At 34.2% G+C, this 18,067-nt stretch overlaps 1 long non-coding RNA gene and 1 pseudogene across 2 annotated transcripts; one reads left to right on the top strand and one right to left on the bottom strand.

The window, feature by feature from the left end:
• The first annotated feature begins 13,102 nt into the window (after positions 1 to 13,102).
• On the top strand, positions 13,103 to 16,948 carry LOC131662411 (uncharacterized). 2 transcript variants are annotated; one of them, XR_009301559.1, is made up of 6 exons: positions 13,103 to 13,501; positions 14,065 to 14,196; positions 14,420 to 14,517; positions 15,757 to 15,821; positions 16,416 to 16,503; positions 16,668 to 16,948. It is a non-coding gene; the product is annotated as an uncharacterized LOC131662411 (long non-coding RNA). The 2 variants fall into 2 exon arrangements; XR_009301558.1 differs by lacking the exon at positions 13,103 to 13,501 and having other exon boundaries at positions 13,978 to 14,196.
• A 590-nt stretch (positions 16,949 to 17,538) lies between these two features.
• Positions 17,539 to 17,638, bottom strand: LOC131593891 (small nucleolar RNA U3; annotated as a pseudogene).
• Between the last annotated feature and the right edge of the window lie 429 nt (positions 17,639 to 18,067).

Below are 18,067 nucleotides of genomic sequence, written 5' to 3'. Positions count from 1 at the left end.
TTCGGATGTTTAACCGTGAATATTCTCTAGATCAAGATGTCGTAGCTTCATATTTGCATTTTAATCATGCACCAAATGCTCACCGCTCAATCTTTCAAGAACTCAATGGTCGATCTTGGGAGGAACTCGCTTTTGAATTTTGGTTCAATCTCACTGGAGAAAATCCTACCGGTTGGAGAGCTCTTCATGCTTCTCACATTCAAAACCCCGCTATACGTTATTTTCAACGTGTTTTGGGGCATACTATTTTTGCGAGATCTAACAACCACAAGGTAAACCAAAATGAATTATTTTTCCTTTACTGTGCGCTTAACAATATCCGTTTCAATGCCGCACCGTTTATGTTCCAACACATCCAAGGTTTAGTCAACGCCCCCGCTACAAACCCATTCTTGCTTGGCGGAATTATCACTTCCTTGATCGCGACTTTACGTGTCTATAAATCTGATAACTACACGTGCACAGTCGTGTCGTGTAGTTTTAAAAGATATCGAATCCACGGGGACTATGAATCGATCTACCGTTATCTAAGGGAAAGTGAGTGAAAAATTAAGAATATAATAAAAGACATATATCAGTATGTATTTCGTTTAACTTAAGGCGATCCGAAGGTTCATTGGCTTTTGCATAATTTAATTAAAAATCTTTACTAATTCAATTGATTAAAAATCCTCGTCTCAAACTTTTGCTCTATTGATTTAGATTACTGTCCTAATCCTAATGTACGCTTTCGCCATCCCATTAGATTTTAGAAAAGCTTTTTGGAAACAACGTAATTAATAAAATGCCCGTTTTATGAAGTTGTTATCTATTTAAATCTCCTAATCTCAAACTTTCGCTCTGTTGACTCGGAACATGCTAATATCCCTAACGTACGCTTTCGCCATCCCGTCGGGTGTAAAAACAATTTTTGAAAATAAATAAGTTCTAATTAGTTTTAATACGCTTTCGCCATCCTTAAAACTAATGTCCTATGTCTACTATCCAGTTAAAGATCTCAAACTTTCGCTCTATTGATTTTAACCTTTGACCGTCTTAAGACCTCAAACTTTCGCTCTATTGGTTTTAAGACTTACTAATTAAATTAGACATACAAACCAAAAACAAGTGATAGTTAATAAAATATAATTAAGCCAATTTATTTCGGATCCCTACGGTTAACTTACTTTACATACCGATATCATAATAATTTAGCCAGACATATTAATATGGTTAAACATGCATAAATCGGTTCGGTTCATAATAATAGGCATAGTAAACGGCATACAATATATCGTGCAAATAAATATGAATAAGGCAGTAAATAAAAACCTGAATCAAATAAATGGTAATTGAATCTTCGAGTACTGAACTTCCACCACAGGTTGGCTGGATCGTTCTTCGAATGGCAGGAAATAAAACAAGGAAATAAAAGCGATAGATCTAACGTAAGGCTAGATCTATAAAAAGTTCACAATAATTTCCAGTATAGAAATCGTTGTGAGAAAATAAGTGTTTGAATGAAAGCAGAATAAAGAAATACGGTTCGCGGTACAAAAAGGTCGAGCTATAATGGCATGATTCGGATTGGTATGTATACTGGGAGTTATTTAGTGTTGTTACTTTAAGTTTATTGCTAGGATCATTATCATTATTTTCAAATAAGAACACTAAGTAGCTGAGTATAATCGAACGACGTGGTGGAAGTGTGTTTCATTTATCTTTATCTTATTATTTTGCTTGAGGACAAGCAAAGGTTCAAGTCTGGGGGAATTTGATAACACGATTTTATATCGTATATTTAGCTTAAAATCCATAGATATTTATAGCATTTTCCGTTTATTATGTTAATTTATTATGATATTACGCGAGTATTTGCTTTGTTTCAGGTTTTACACTTTAATTACGACTATTTGCGAAAAGGAAAGAAAATGGAGCTTAAATGACCAATATTTATGCCTAAAAGATGAAAAAGGAGTGCTAAAGTGAAAGAGGGGTGCAATTAGGACCCAAAAGGCCCAAAAGAGACAGTTCAGCCCACTATGGAACCAAAGGCGCGTGGCCCAAACCTTCCCAGCAAGTGGAGACGCACGTCTCCAACGTTCTTCTGCCACGTCACCAAGAGGAGACGCCCGTCTCCAACTGCTCCTACATCTTCTCCACTTGAGACGCACGTCTCAAGTCAGTCAAGGCCGCTTCCTGAAGAAACGGAGACGCACGTCTCCACACCCAGTCTGCAAAAATCCCCACTTTTCACGCAACGTCACAGCAAAACCTCTCCTATAAATAGGACCTGCTACCTCACTTCCAAAGAGTCCGATTTCCTACCAACGAAGTGCTGCCGAAATTGTACCGCGAACCGTATTTCTTTATTCTGCTTTCATTCAAACACTTATTTTCTCACAACGATTTCTACACTGGAAATTGTTGTGAACTTTTTATAGATCTAGCCTTACGTTAGATCTATTACTTTTATTTCCTTGTTTTATTTCCTGCCATTCGAAGAACGATCCAGCCAACCTGTGGTGGAAGTTCAGTACTCGAAGATTCAATTACCATTTATTTAATTCAGGTTTTTATTTACTGCCTTATTCATATTTATTTGCATGATATATTGTATGCCGTTTACTATGCCTATTATTATGAACCGAACCGATTTATGCATGTTTAACCATATTAATATGTCTGGCTAAATTATTATGATATCGGTATGTAAAGTAAGTTAACCGTAGGGATCCGAAATAAATTGGCTTAATTATATTTTATTAACTATCACTTGTTTTTGGTTTGTATGTCTAATTTAATTAGTAAGTCTTAAAACCAATAGAGCGAAAGTTTGAGGTCTTAAGACGGTCAAAGGTTAAAATCAATAGAGCGAAAGTTTGAGATCTTTAACTGGATAGTAGACATAGGACATTAGTTTTAAGGATGGCGAAAGCGTATTAAAACTAATTAGAACTTATTTATTTTCAAAAATTGTTTTTACACCCGACGGGATGGCGAAAGCGTACGTTAGGGATATTAGCATGTTCCGAGTCAACAGAGCGAAAGTTTGAGATTAGGAGATTTAAATAGATAACAACTTCATAAAACGGGCATTTTATTAATTAAGTTGTTTCCAAAAAGCTTTTCTAAAATCTAATGGGATGGCGAAAGCGTACATTAGGATTAGGACAGTAATCTAAATCAATAGAGCGAAAGTTTGAGACGAGGATTTTTAATCAATTGAATTAGTAAAGATTTTTAATTAAATTATGCAAAAGCCAATGGACCTTCGGATCACCTTAAGTTAAACGAAATACATACTGATATCTGTCTTTTTTTATATTCTTAATTTTTCACTCACTTTCCCTTAGGAACAATCGAAATTTTAGTAGCCCTAGCTTTACATAGTAACCTTAGATAACGGTAGATCGATTCATAGTCCCTGTGGATTCGATATCTTTTAAAACTACACGACACGACTGTGCACTTGCAGTTATCAGATTTATAGACACGTAAAGTCGCGATCAGTTTCGAGACCTGAAAAAGCCTGTAAGTGCGAATACGGAGAAGGTGATAAGGTCACGGCCAACAATGGCAGGGACCGAGTTTCACGTCGAAGCTTACATGTGGTAGCCCAGAACGGTCTTAATTAACTTCCTAAATGCAACCATGCAAGTCAAATACGTTTGAAACACCTGAATCAATGAGTTTGAATTTCAAGAAAAACTTACCTTTGGTGCTAACAAAACACCAGCGTTCTGGATGCGATTGGCCTTTCTTGAAGACGTTAGCAGGCCTTTAGGAACCCCAGGAGACTAATCGAACCCTTGCTCGTGACTAAAACCTGCTGTGTAAGAAGAAGCCTCTTGCCCTAACTCTTGAAATTTTCTTCAAGCCTCGTGAACCCTAGTTCTCTTTTCTTTCCCTCCAGCAAAACCCCCTTCGCGTTTGCCCATGTTGTGAGATATATATAGCACATAATTAGGGTTCCATATTTGAAAGAAAATCAATTCCTCCTTTGTACAAAATTTGATGAAATATTTTTTATCAAAACTTTCCAAAATTGCTCCTTTTTCCTTCTCTTTAAGCTTGTGCACGAATTTTCATATATTATGGGCTATCTTGGACCTCAAGCCAAGTGAAAACAAAGCCCATGTGTAATTTGTGACTTACTTTCACATTTTGTTTAATTTAATTTCTATTTAAATGGAAATAATTCCAAAATAAATAAAATAAAATAGAAAGGGGCATGCTATTGAGTATAGAGACCATAGATGGGCTTATGAATAAGTTTGGAACAAAAGAACTTGGGCCCATTTGGAAGAAAATTGATTTTGGCAATCATTTTTCTTCGTGTACTTCTTCAAAATTGTTCGACTTCCGCAACTTGTATCTTGATCAATTTTTATCATCTTGAGATGCTCTTGGACTTTTCATAAAGCTCAAAGAGTCTTCTAAACACTCCTTTTTTCATCTTCATTGAAGCTTCCATGCTCAAGTTATGCGCTTTGACTCAAACGGCGTCTTTTGTTGACTTTTAAAAAGACCTGTAATCTCTTGTACCATATCTTCCAAATGGTGCATTTCTTGATTTTGGGCCCAACATCAAAGTTGTAAAGAATGAAATTTCCTTGAGAATAGGCTTTGGTTGGAAAATTTCCATTGAGCCTTGAACCCTTGAAGATGAAATAAGACGGGCGAATTTTGGGGTATGACAACTATCACATGTATCTTTGGTGGATGACTTAGAACTTGAAGCCTTTAGAGCGATAGACTTCTTTTCCGTGTCCTTTGACTTTTCTTTCTTTTCGTGCTTGTTTAGGTTCATGAGGTCTTGCTCATGTTCTTCAAGCTTTCCGAATAGAGCTGTGAGATCCAATGTAGTGAGATCATTGGCTTCTTTGATTGCCGTGACCTTCGGTTGCCATTCCCTACTAAGACATCTCAAAACTTTGTTAGTAGCTACGACATTTGGAGTAATATGTCCCAAAGTGTGTAATCGATTGATAATGTGAGAAAATCTCTTTTGCATATCCGCAATGGTTTCACCATGCTTCATATGAAAGAGATCAAACTCTTGTGTTAAAGTATTGATTCTAGCTAGCTTAACATCATTAGTTCCTTCATGGGCGACTTGTAATGCATCCCACATTGCCTTAGCCGATTGGCAATGCGACACACGAAAGTACTCATCGACCCCTAAGGAAGCTATAATCATGTTTCTAGCTTTCCAATCATACCCGTAATTCTTTTCATCTTTTTCATCCCATTATGCTTGAGGTTTAGGTCTTGTGATACCAGCATCGTTGGTTATGGTGATAGCCATAGGACCATTAACGATGACATCCCAAATTTTTCTATCAACGGAGTTGATATGAATGCACATACATTCTTTCCAATAACTATAGTTTTCTCCAGTGAAAACAGGCGCTTTAGTATACGCCCCTTTTTGACCGTTCTCCATTTTCTAAAAAGTTATATCAAGCACTAGAATGAACCGGAGCTCGTGATACCACTTGTTAGACGATAGGACTGGTCTAGAGGGGGGGTGAATAGACCACCTTTTTTCGACTTAAGAAAATTTTAGCTATTTGAAACGTGACTTCCCTGAATCACTTAATCGTCTAAGATGATTATGTTATCGGGGACCGGATATGTGCATTAAACCGAACAGATGAAAATGTCAAGTGATGAATTACGTTTCAACGAATATCTCGATTGTCTCAATTACACACTACATGGTATATTACTCACAATGAACGTTTTCACTAAAATATGAACAAAAATTTGATTGAGTAATTTTATCGAACACTTGGTGATCGATATTTTACCTAACCTTAGTTTTTGTTCAATAATGGAAATAAACGAAAACAAGTGAAAATGCGATAAAGTAAAAGCAATAAGGAACACGATATTTGTTTAGGTAGTTCCTCTATCGTCCTCGTAGGAGTACGTCTGCCCCTAATTTCAAATGAAATTAGGAAAGTTTTATTTGATTGCAAAATGTTTAACAAGGATAGAAAGTACCAATCACCAACTACACACATGCAGTAAAATTGAAATACAATTCGATCCTCCCCTTGATTCAAGTCGAATCAAGTCAATGTCTAAGATCTTAACGATCAAGACCCCGATCATTCCTTTCTCAATCCCCCGGTTGTAGCAAGTTTGTTGAGTGGATCTTCAATCTCTCAAACCCTTATGCACGGCTGAATTGATTACCAAAGCGAATCGATCGTCAAAAACCTTCGAAAAAAATCTTTGATGAGGAAGGAAAAACCCTAAGGTTTTATACAATAAACACCCTCAACAATCTTCACTCGAACAAGATGAATGTCTACCGTCGAATCTCGAACAAGACAAACTCTACCGTCGAACCTTATCAACACACGTTCCTTACTTCGATCGAGAAAGATGATTATGTGTGATTCTCGATCAATAAGCGAAAGGTTGAAGATGAGAAGAAGCTGAGTTTATATTTCACGTTTCTTGTTAAATTGCTTGAGAATGACCACTTGAGTATTTATAACACCTACAATGTATAAGCCAATTGGAAAACAGCAGAAAACAGGATTTATTAGCGATAGGTCGACCTGCTCTCTGCATAGGTCGACCTATTGAATGCTTTGCACCTGAAAAATGAGCCATGTGTGACACTTGCGTCAACCTAAGGGGTCGGCGTGCGCATTCCCGTGAAATTCCCAAAAGTCCATGCGTCGACCTAAGGAGGCAATGCGTCGACCTAAGGAGGCAATGCGTCGACGCATTCTATTCTTGCACTTGAGTAGCCAAACTTTGATGCGTCGACCTGAAGGATCGGCGTGCGCATTCCCGTGAATTCCTCAAAATAGCAATGCGTCGACCTAAGAAGGTAATGCGTCGACGCATTCAACCTTCACCTGAATTTCTTCAAAAGGGGCTTGCAATAGGTCGACCTATGATATGTGTGAGTCTACCTATTGGTGTTTTGTGGCCAAAAATGCCTGTCTTGGTTGCATGTGCTTGATTTCTATGTTTCCACTTTAAGTTGTGGTTGATTCACAATATTTTGACAGCATTAAAACAACACCTTGCCCTCACAATTTCATAATTTTCTCAATTAAAAATTAATTAATTTACTTACTAAATTCAATTTTATTTTATTTTTTACAATTTACTTATCACATTCAATTTTTTTTTAAAATTCTTTTAAATTTTTCAACCATTGTTATTTGTCCAAGATTAGTCAGAGATTACTTATACAACTTAACTGTGTTTAAATTTATTTTATATTATATGATAAAATTATATAATATCAATCGAATTCTTAAATTTACAATACAAAAGAATTTAAAAATTATAGCCATACACGACGGGCCGAACCTATTTTTATGACGGACCGACAAAATATTTGCTTAATTGAACATATATTAGACACCATATGTTTAATAAATGAGGGTCAAACATGTGTGCTCCATGTAAGTAAATCAATATAAGATGGTTAATTATGTGTGAACTATGTTAGAGATTCAACAAATGATAGTCAATAGATGACAATCAACTTTGTGTGAACCGTGGAAGATAGTCAATAGAAGATGGTAAACTATGTGTGAATTATGTCAGAGATGCATAGATGATGGTCAACTATGTGTGAACAATGGAATATTGTCAACAGAAGATGGTCAACTATGTGTGAACTATGTTAGAGATGCATATATGTTGGTCAAATACGTGCACCATGTCAGACAGTCAATATAAGATTGTTAACTATGTGTGAACCATGTAAGAGATTCATAAATGATGGTCGAATATGTGTGCACCATGTAAGACACTCAATAGAAGATGGTAAACTATGTGTGAACTATGACAGAGACGCATAGATGATGGTCAACTATGTGTGAACAATGGAAGATAGTCAACATAAGATGGTCAACTATGTCACTGATGCATATATGATGGTCAACTATGTCTGAACCATGGAAGATGGTCAATGTATGATGGCTAACTATGTGTGAACCATGTAAGAGATTCATAAATGATGGTCAAATATGTGTTCATCATGTAAGACAGTCAACAAAAGATGGTAAATTATGTGTGAACTATGTTAGAGATGCATAGATAATGGTCAACTATGTGTGAACATTGGAAGATATTCAACAAAAGATGGTCAACTATGTCAGAGATGCATATATGATGGTCAACTATGTGTGAAGCATGTAAGATATTTAATGTATGATGGTTAACTATGTGTAAACTATGTAAGAGATTCATAAATGATGGTTAAATATGTGTGCACCATGTAAGACTGTCAACAGAAGATGGTAAACTGTGTCTGAACTATGTCAGAGATGCATAGATGATGGTCAACTATGTGTGAATAATGGAAGATAGTCAATAGAAGATGGTCAACTATGTATGAAATATGTTAGAGACGCATATATGATGGTCAAATATGTATGCACCATGTCAGACAATCAATAGAAGATGGTTAACTATGTGTCAACTATGTTAGAGATTCAACAAATGATAATCAATAGATGACAGTCAACTTTGTGTGAACTGTGGAAGATAGTCAATAGAAGATGGTAAGCTATGTGTGAACTATGTCAAAGATGCATAGATGATGGTCAACTATGTGTGAACAATGGAAGATAGTCAACAGAAGATGGTCAAGTATGTGTGAACTATGTCAGAGATGCATATATGATGGTCAAATATGTATGCACCATGTCAGACAATCAATATAAGATGGTCAATTATGTGTAAGCCATGTAAGAGATTCTTAAATGATAGTCAAATATGTGTGCACCATGTAAGTCAGTCAACAAAAGATGGTAAACTATGTGTGAATTATGTCAGAGACGCATAGATGATGGTCAACTATGTGTGAACAATGGAAGATAGTGAACAGGAGATGGTAAAGTATGTGTCAATTATGTTAGAGATTCAACTAATGATAGTCAATAGATGACGATCAACTATGTGTGAACCATGGAAGATAGTCAATAGAAGATGGTCAACTATGTGTGAACAATGGAAGATAGTCAACAGATGACTATCATATATGGATCTCTAACATACTTCACACATAGTTGACCATCATATATTGACTATCTTCGATGGTCAACTATGTGTGAACTATGTCAGAGATGCATAGATGATGGCCAACTATGTGGGAACCATGGAAGAAAGTCAATAGAAGATGGTTAACTATATGTAAATTATGTTATAGATAGTCAATATATGATGGTTAACTATGTGTGAACCATGTCAGAGATTCATAAATGATGGTCAAATACGTGTGCACAATGTAAGACAGTCAATAGAAGATGGTCAACTACGTGTGAGCCATGTTAGAGATAGTCAATATGTGAACCGTGGAAGATAGTCAATAGAAGATGGTAAACTATGTGTGAATTATGTTAGAGATGCATAGATGATGGTCAACTATGTGTGAATCCTAAATGATAGTCAATAGAAGATGATCAACTATGTGTGAACTAAGTCAGAGATGCATAAATGATGGTCAAATATGTGTTAACAATGGAAGATTGTCAATAGAAGATGGTAAAATATGTGTAAATTATGTTAGAGATGCATAATTGATGATCAACTATATGTGAACAATGGAAGATAATCAATAGATGATGGTAAACCACGTGTGAACTATGTCAGAGATGCATAGATGATGGTCAACTATGTGTGAACCATGGAAGATAGTCAATAGAAGATGATCAAATATTTATTTTAAAATTTTAGGTTTGTAATGTAGTTTTCTTAAAATTAGATTCATAATTTATTTATTCAAAATTTATTTTATTTTTAATTTGATTCTATAAACTTTTAAGTTTTTCAAAGTATAAATACTAGACATTTTAATTTACGGATTAGGATTCTCTCCAGCTTTTCCTCTACTCCCTTTGTTCAGCAGTATTTCCAGCCTTTAGATTATATTTCATGTCTACCCATTTTTTATATTATTATATTTTTCTTACTTATCAGCCATAGGATTTAGAGCAGAATAGAAGCTGAATGAAAAAAAACTGGAGAGGATCCATGTGCTTAATTTACCAAGACTTTTTAGTTTTTTAAAGTTTTTTAGTTTTATCTTCTTTTATTTTTTTCTTAGACTAAATTGCCTAAAATATATATTTATTAAACTAATTTAATATATAAAAATATATTTTAAAATTAAAATTGATAATGAATATTACAAATGAGTTTGCAAAATTGATAAATTCAAAAGTTATAGAGCAAATATGTAACTAATTAAAATTAATCAAAATTACATTTCTAAATTTCATTAACTCAAATTTCTCCCAAATTTTCATATTCCCTCAATTTTTCTAACAAATCCTAAAAAAGTTTAGAACGCTCAAACATTTGCCTTCTTTTGAAAGCTCCAAAATTTTCATCTCCCTCTCTTTCATGGACACCTATTCAATCACAAATTAAAATACTTGTCTTTCTAATTTCACCAAAACCCATACATCTCTTACTCCTACTATGGCTACGGGTGATAAGCGGAAGTTCATGCGAAGCTTAATCGATGGCTGTCAAGAGAGCTATCGAGTTTGGGAAAAGGTTAGCCTCGTTCTCTTTCTCTTAACAAATCGAATTTAATTGCCATTGTTGTTGTTGTTGTTTAGCTTCTTGTTTTGATTTTTTTTTTTTTGGTGTTATTATAGCTCCTCGAAAAGAAGGTTCCATGTACCATTGGGAATATAGAGAAACTAAATGAGACTGTTTGCACGCCTGATGATTAAGAGGTTTTGATTTTTTAACTTTGATTATTATCATGACCTATATTTTGTATGAATTAACTCTTGATAGGATTAGATTTAAATGTTGTGATTGTAGGGTATGTATGTTGGTTACTGGTAAGTTGCTATTAGATTGGAATTAGGGGTTTTGCTTCTCTTTTTCGTTTCAACTCTGTTGTAGTGAGATTATTCTATACCAGGTTCAATTGTCTCATTCTCTTTTGCTTCTCTAGATCTAAATTTTACATCATTAATCTCAGTTTCTTGTTGGGTCCTTTTTTGTTCTGATTGATCATCGGTTGTGTCTCGTTGTGTTTCTTGCCTCAGTTGTGTTTGTTCTTTTCTGTTCTGGTTAGTACTAGAATGCAATAACACTAATAATTTTCTTATCAATTGGTTTGTACTAGAATGCAATAACATTAATAATTTGCTTATAAATTGGTTGATTTAATTTTTGTTCTTCTACATCATAGCTTATGTATAAGGATACCAGGTTGTTAAATCTGTGATACTTTTTCTGAAACAGGATTGGTGGAACATGAATTGATGTGCGCAGCAAATCAAGGGTATGTTAATAAATATTGATACTATCTTATGCTTTTCGTTGTAATCTTATAAGTATGTTTTTTATTCTCATACCATATCAAAGCCTATTTCGCATCCCTCTGAGCTTCCTAAGTGGAATTATGATAGATCTAGCACTGGACAAGCCCTTGGTGAAGATAGTGAAGTGATCCTATAGTAAGATTTTTTGTACCGATACTTCTAAGATGTTATTAGTTACTAGTTTTGCCGCATGAGTTGCAGTTTTCTTTTTTAACTTTTTCCTTTTTTTTCCTCCTTAGTCCTCAAGAAATTTTCAAAGATCCTTTCCATGGCGGAAACAATATAATGGTAAGAAGTGTTATTATACTTGAAAGTTGTTTCATTTCATGCCATGTTGATTGAAATTGAAAAAGTACAGAAATTTATGAAATTAATTGGATTATTTTATTTTGCGAAGGTCTTTGCGATGCGTATACACCAGCAGGTGAGCCTATCCCTACAAATAAGAGACACAAAGCTGCTGAAATCTTCAGTAACCCAAAGGTTGATGCCGAAATTCCATGGTACGTCACACAAAACATGTCCAACCATTGTTGTCGCGGTGGCCGCGTCTCTGCCCGAGCTACTGATTCTCTCAATTCATTTACTTCATTTGAATTTGAAGTAAGAAACTTGGATCAAAAAGAAAACTCAATTGGACAATCACCTAAGAATGTTACATTCATGGCACCGGGTTCTGGTTACACTTGTAGCCCTTTCATGATTAACGATCCCTCGGTGTCCTTAGATTTAGGAGGAGTAAGACAAGTTCCAGTTATAAGTAAGTTACTCACTAATGTATATTCTTTCGACGATTTTTTCCTTTTACATCACAAGGATTCTCAATACTAGTATATGTACATTTCCACTCCAGGAACTTGGAAGTCAATATCTTAACCATTATTATGGCTATGCCAATAATAATACACTATTTTCCTCTAACCTCACTGACACATAAACTCTTTTTTTCATTTTCTTTTTGGTATTGCAGTCATGGTCGAAATTAGCTATTAGGAGCTGGCTTAGTGCAAAGAACAATTCTGAAAAAATTTCTTTAGACGACAGCGATAAAGGTGAAACTCTATTCTTTTGTTTGAGTTTAGTTTCATTAATTTCACGTTTTTTTTCTTGCTGAAAGTGAATATATTTTTTTTAATCTTTGTGGGACTCACTCAAGACTCTGCGACAGAAACGAGGAAAAGTTGCTCAGAACAAGATAGTTACATCCTCGTACCAGATAATTTCTCTAGTAACTTACCAATACATTTCTATGATTTGAAATATTTTCTAATTTTTTAATACCTAAATGTTTATCATTGGTTTGGATCTAGCGTTTTGGAATAGATTTCATATAGATATTAATGAAGTTAAAACTTTATATTAGACAAACTCGATATTTCACTACGCCAAAATTGATTTTTTGTATCACCTAATTTCATAGCACTTTTAAAGAAAGTGCTATTAAAAAGGAAAAAACAGATCTATAATAGCACTTTATAGTCGGGCGCTATCATAAATTACATACAATGTGATTTTGATAGCACTTTATAGAAAAACGCTATTATTTGACTTCACTAAGATAGCACTTCATTCGAGGCGCTATAAATATTCTTCACTAAGATAGCACTTTTTTTTAAAACGCTATTAAATTACTATCCTATGTTATCGTTTCCTAGAAAGGGCTATGTAACCTATGTTGAACTTTATAAAATATTTAATAAGATAATTAAATTAAAAAAAAAACACTTTTGGAAGACAATTTTCATTTGGCGCACAATTTTTGGCCCCTCACCACCAAAAAGCAAAACACCCATTCTCTCTCTCCAAACCCAGAACCCACTCACGCGAACCTTCCTTCATCAGCCCAGAACACACTCACGCCGTCGATTCATTCACGATGTCAAACCTTCCCCGTCGATTCACTCACTCATGTTGTCGAACCTTCCTTCCTTCGATTCACTCACGCCGTCGAACCCCCAACCCAGCCACACATTCTTCTCCCTTCATCAGCCCAGAACACATACTCTTCACCATCGATTCATCGATTTGCCACTGGAAAGTGAAAACACGATCGATTCAGATTCACCTCCGATTCACCACTTGAATAGAAATAAGAAACAACTGAAAGAAAGAACGAACAAAACTCATTCTCCGTCAAACTCATCCCTTCGTCATCTCACCACCATCGTCCCTATCTTCATTTATATCGGGTAATCTTTCTTTTCTCATTTTATTGCTCTGCGTTGTAAAATTAAAGGGATTTGAAATTAATGATAGTCGACTAATTATAAGAGAATCCTAGGATCCCTAATTGTTGATTAATTAAAAGAGAATCTTAGGATCCCTAATTGTTTATTATTGTTGATTACTGGCTTGTATATTCCAATCATGTTGATTAAGTTATCAAAATTTAAATATGGCAAAATCTTGTAGACTTCTGTGTATGTTATGTTCAGCTTTAGTGAGTAAAGAGAAACTAAAAACAAAACTTGAAGATTTAGTTTGGAACATCGATTTTGGGATTGTGAGGGATATTCCATAGTTTGTTTTTGTAATTTCCAGTTTCAAGTAGCTTGGCTTTCTAGTGGCATGATCCACAAGTAGAGGTATTTCTTAATGGATAAATGCTATATCTTTCAAGTTTTTATTAAAGTATAATTATCTTTTTGTGAGAGAGCCCTAACTTCTTAGCCTTTAGAATTACCTTTCGGTTTAACCGTTACTCGTCAGTTTCTGATGGATTCGGACTTATCGATTGGCGTTGTTGATAAAGGTGTCCCTTGTTCTGGTGCCAATGGATACATAAATGGGTTCAATCACATATATACAGACCAGGGCAAGCTATGATGTTATGGAAGTGTATGTACGGAAACAATATTTGGGTGCATCATACTGATGTTGGAAGGTGATTTCTTCTTCTCCTTCATGTATTCGAGACTAGGCAGAAACTATTGATTTTGTAATACCGGTATCTAGTAGTGTATAATCAACCAGTAATGTTAATGAACTAGTTCTTCATATCCTTCCCCTTGGTATATTGAGCAATTGGTTATGAGCTTTGAACTGTGTAATTTGAATAGACTAATAAGTCCGGAATTTTTACTTATTATTTTTGTCTTGTGATTTAGGTTTTAACAAAGATTTCAAGAAGATGTTGAGTGAAAATGCAGATTTCAAGGCACTTGCTGTGAAAGAAATTCACACGGCTTTTGATGGAACTAGGAAGGTTGAAATTATCCTTCTCTATTGTTTTTTTCTAGTTCTAAATATATATTTTGAATCTTATAGCCCACCTAGAAATGCATGCAAACTTCACAGTTACTTTATAATATTTAGTGTTTGTTTGGTTTCATGCTTAGAGCATCCAGAATTGATTGTAGTTGTGTAGAATTGATTATGATATGTTTGGTAGCTCTCAAGTAGAATTGTTTATGCTTTTCAAAATTGATTCAGAATTACAATATATATATATATATATATATATATATATATATATATATATATATATATATATATATATATATATATATATATATATATATAGATAGATATATATACTCACTTTAAAATTGCATAAGAAAATATATTAGATACACTCTCTTATTGAATCAATCTTGAAGAACTTCCACCAATTCTTTAGAGAACTTCTTGCTAAACATCATGAATCTGCCTCTGTTGGTCTCATCCCACCTGTTACTTGCTTTGTTTCTGAGTGTTACATGCCATTTACAATAGAATCTGCTGAAGAACATGCACTCCCTATTGTTCTCTATTCTCCATGTAGTGTAGGTTAATTCTTGTCTTCTTGTTACGTTTCAAAATTGTTTTAGACTGGTGAACTACCACTCAAAGTTAATTATTTATGATCATTATTATTTTTACATCCGTTTTGAAATTCGAATACACAATTTCGATTTATAAACTTTTTTAATCAGGATACGTAGATACGAGTTATAAAACAAATGAATATTTGGACACTAAAGCTGACTGGATCCGGGTTTTAAAAACTTTAGATTGAAGGAAATTACTACTTTAATAAGCTAGGATAACAGATCCAAATGATTTGTATGTAAAATTTTCCACTGAAATGAGAGATAAATGTCACGCGGCCTCTGCGATGATTTTGAATACTTCTAATGAACTTGAGAATGATATTATGAATGCTCTCAATTCTATATTTCCTTCTCTATACACCGCTGGGCCAGTTGCTTCGATTTTGAGTCAAAGTCCACATAATCATTTGGAATATTTCATTCATCACGGATGTCAATATAATAAAATGATTTATGCCCCTAGAACAAATTATAGCCTTCATCTATTGTGTATGAGTTCATTATCCAAATTTCAAGAGACAAATGTGTATGGATTAAAAATTGGGACAATTGTCCAAACTTTATTGTTTTGTCCATTCTATTAATTTCTTTTCTGTTTTATCTAAACTATTACATATTCTTGAATTTTAAAGGTAAAGGTACCACATCAAGGTTGAAGCAATTGGAAATGGAATTTACTGTGTGGGCATTGAAGCATGTGAGTATGATATTACTTGGCTTTTGGTTTTTGTCATAAGTTTCACTTGTAGATACAAATTCTCTTTTTTGCCCGTAACATTAAATAGAAATGGTTCAGTTGAAGATACCACATGAATTTTTCAATATAAATTCTAGTTTGAACTTTGAAATGAATTATAGTAAAAAATTGTATATGTGTGAAATTGTAGTGAGGGAATTACTTCATAATGTAACCATCAGGCGGCCTATAAGTTGGTGAGATTTGCAAGTTAGTTGGAAACTGAATGAAAGTTTGTTGAGGAAAGGATACGAGTGCTATAAAATTCACCCTAAAGTTATATGTTTTTGGTGGGTTATATTATAGGGTCTTTAAAAAAATTAATTCTGGGGCACTCTTTTTGCATTTGTGTCTGTAGAGTTTCTTTATTTTCTTCCTAATACCAGTTGAATCTATCAACTGGTAGCATGTTGAGGTGGAAGATGGTGATGACTAGAGTTCTATACTTTTATCCCATACTGAAGCATGTTGAATCTTGTTGTTTTACACATACTTTGGTCCCATACTGAAGCATTGTACCTTCATCATCTCTAATATTTGTAAATATAAATGCAGGAAAAAATTGATCAGCTCAAGTTAATGGGTCATGTTATTTTGAGTGGAATTACGAAGTCTCTTGACAATCAATCTATTTCAGAAACAGGTTTGCTTAACGAATTAAAGTTATTTTGTATTTGAATGTTATTATTTATTTTTTTTCATATTCAATTTTGAGTAGTAAAAATATCAGAAAGTTTAAGAGCATTACTTTAATGCATGTTAAATTGTCTTACTATTGATTGTTTCTTTTATACTTATCAATTTCAGGAGAAGTTAACATAAGCTCTAACTGAAGAAGAGAGACAAGACCCTAGTCCTACGGACATATTACTCGAGGCTCTAAATCTTCCAAGCTACTCTGGGCGTGTTAGGAGTTATGATTTTGGGGTATGTTCTAGTTGGAATGCATGCATGCATCTATAAATTTGGCTATGCAAATGCCCTCTTTTTTTAAGTACACTAAATGTCCTCTATATATGTTATGATATTTAAACAAGTGGATTTGGTTAAAAATGTCATTTGGTATTGATGGATCATAATATGTATGCAATGAGTAACTTAAAACATTATTTGGTATTGAATTGAATGTAGCTTTTTGATATTTGCACACCAAAAGAATGATTGTGTTAAAAAAAAGGTACTACAATAGCGTTTTGTAATGAGTGCTATTAATGGAACATCCAATAATAGCACTTGTTAAAAAAGTGCTATCAAACATGTGCCATATGTTAGCGCTTTTTTTAAAAGTGCTATCAAACATGTGCCATATGTTAGCGTTTTTTTTAAAAGTGCTATCAAACATGTGCCATATATTAGCGTTTTGTTTAAAAGTGCTATCATACATGTGCACTATAATAGCGCTTAGTTTGAAAGTGCTATCAAAATCAAATAAAAAACACGCAAAATGCCCACTTTAGTAGCGCTTAAGGAAAAACGCTATTAAAAACCGGTACTTTAATAGCACTTTTAAAGCGCTATTAAACAAAAAACATTTACAATAGCGGCGTGGTTAATAGCACTTTTAAGCGCTATCAAAATCAAAAAAAAGTGCTATTAAATAGCTTATTTGGCGTAGTGTTTGTTTGGGATTCAAATTCGAGACTCCGTATTTATGTCCGTTAATTACACTCTGATTGCATGTCTGTTGACCATCATCCCGACTTTAGTTCCTGTTTCCTAAAAAATCAAGGATACAGTGGTACAAGCCTATAGAACAGATCATGTTCAGGTAAGGTCGTACTTGATTTCTAAGAAGAGAGGGCCTAAAGTATGGATGATGATTAACGATTGTGCGACCATATCATGATTAACGGCTGAGATGACATATCAATTGTAGTTATTATTATTTTGTTAATTTTTTCTATTATTTTGGATTATTGAGTAATTAATATTTGGCCTTATATGTTTATGCATGATTGGTTTTAATATGGAACTTCGATTAGAATTGGTTAGGGAATGTGTTAGGTTTGTTAAGCTTGTTTTTTGGACGTTGATTTTCTGACTTTACATCCTTTCTTATTTTTCAGCATTATGGTTCCATGAACGTATGCGTTCCCTGCTTACAGTCAGACTGTTTCTACTCCGATGCACCAGTGCTTGAGTCGTGTAACACCCCAAATCTACACAACAGTTAAAATAAAATCAGAGTGCCAAAATTTCAAACAAAA

The sequence above is a fragment of the Vicia villosa genome, linkage group LG3 (assembly GCF_029867415.1).
Source record: "Vicia villosa cultivar HV-30 ecotype Madison, WI linkage group LG3, Vvil1.0, whole genome shotgun sequence".
NCBI lineage: Eukaryota > Viridiplantae > Streptophyta > Magnoliopsida > Fabales > Fabaceae > Vicia > Vicia villosa.
This window is presented reverse-complemented; position numbering and strand designations above follow the sequence as displayed.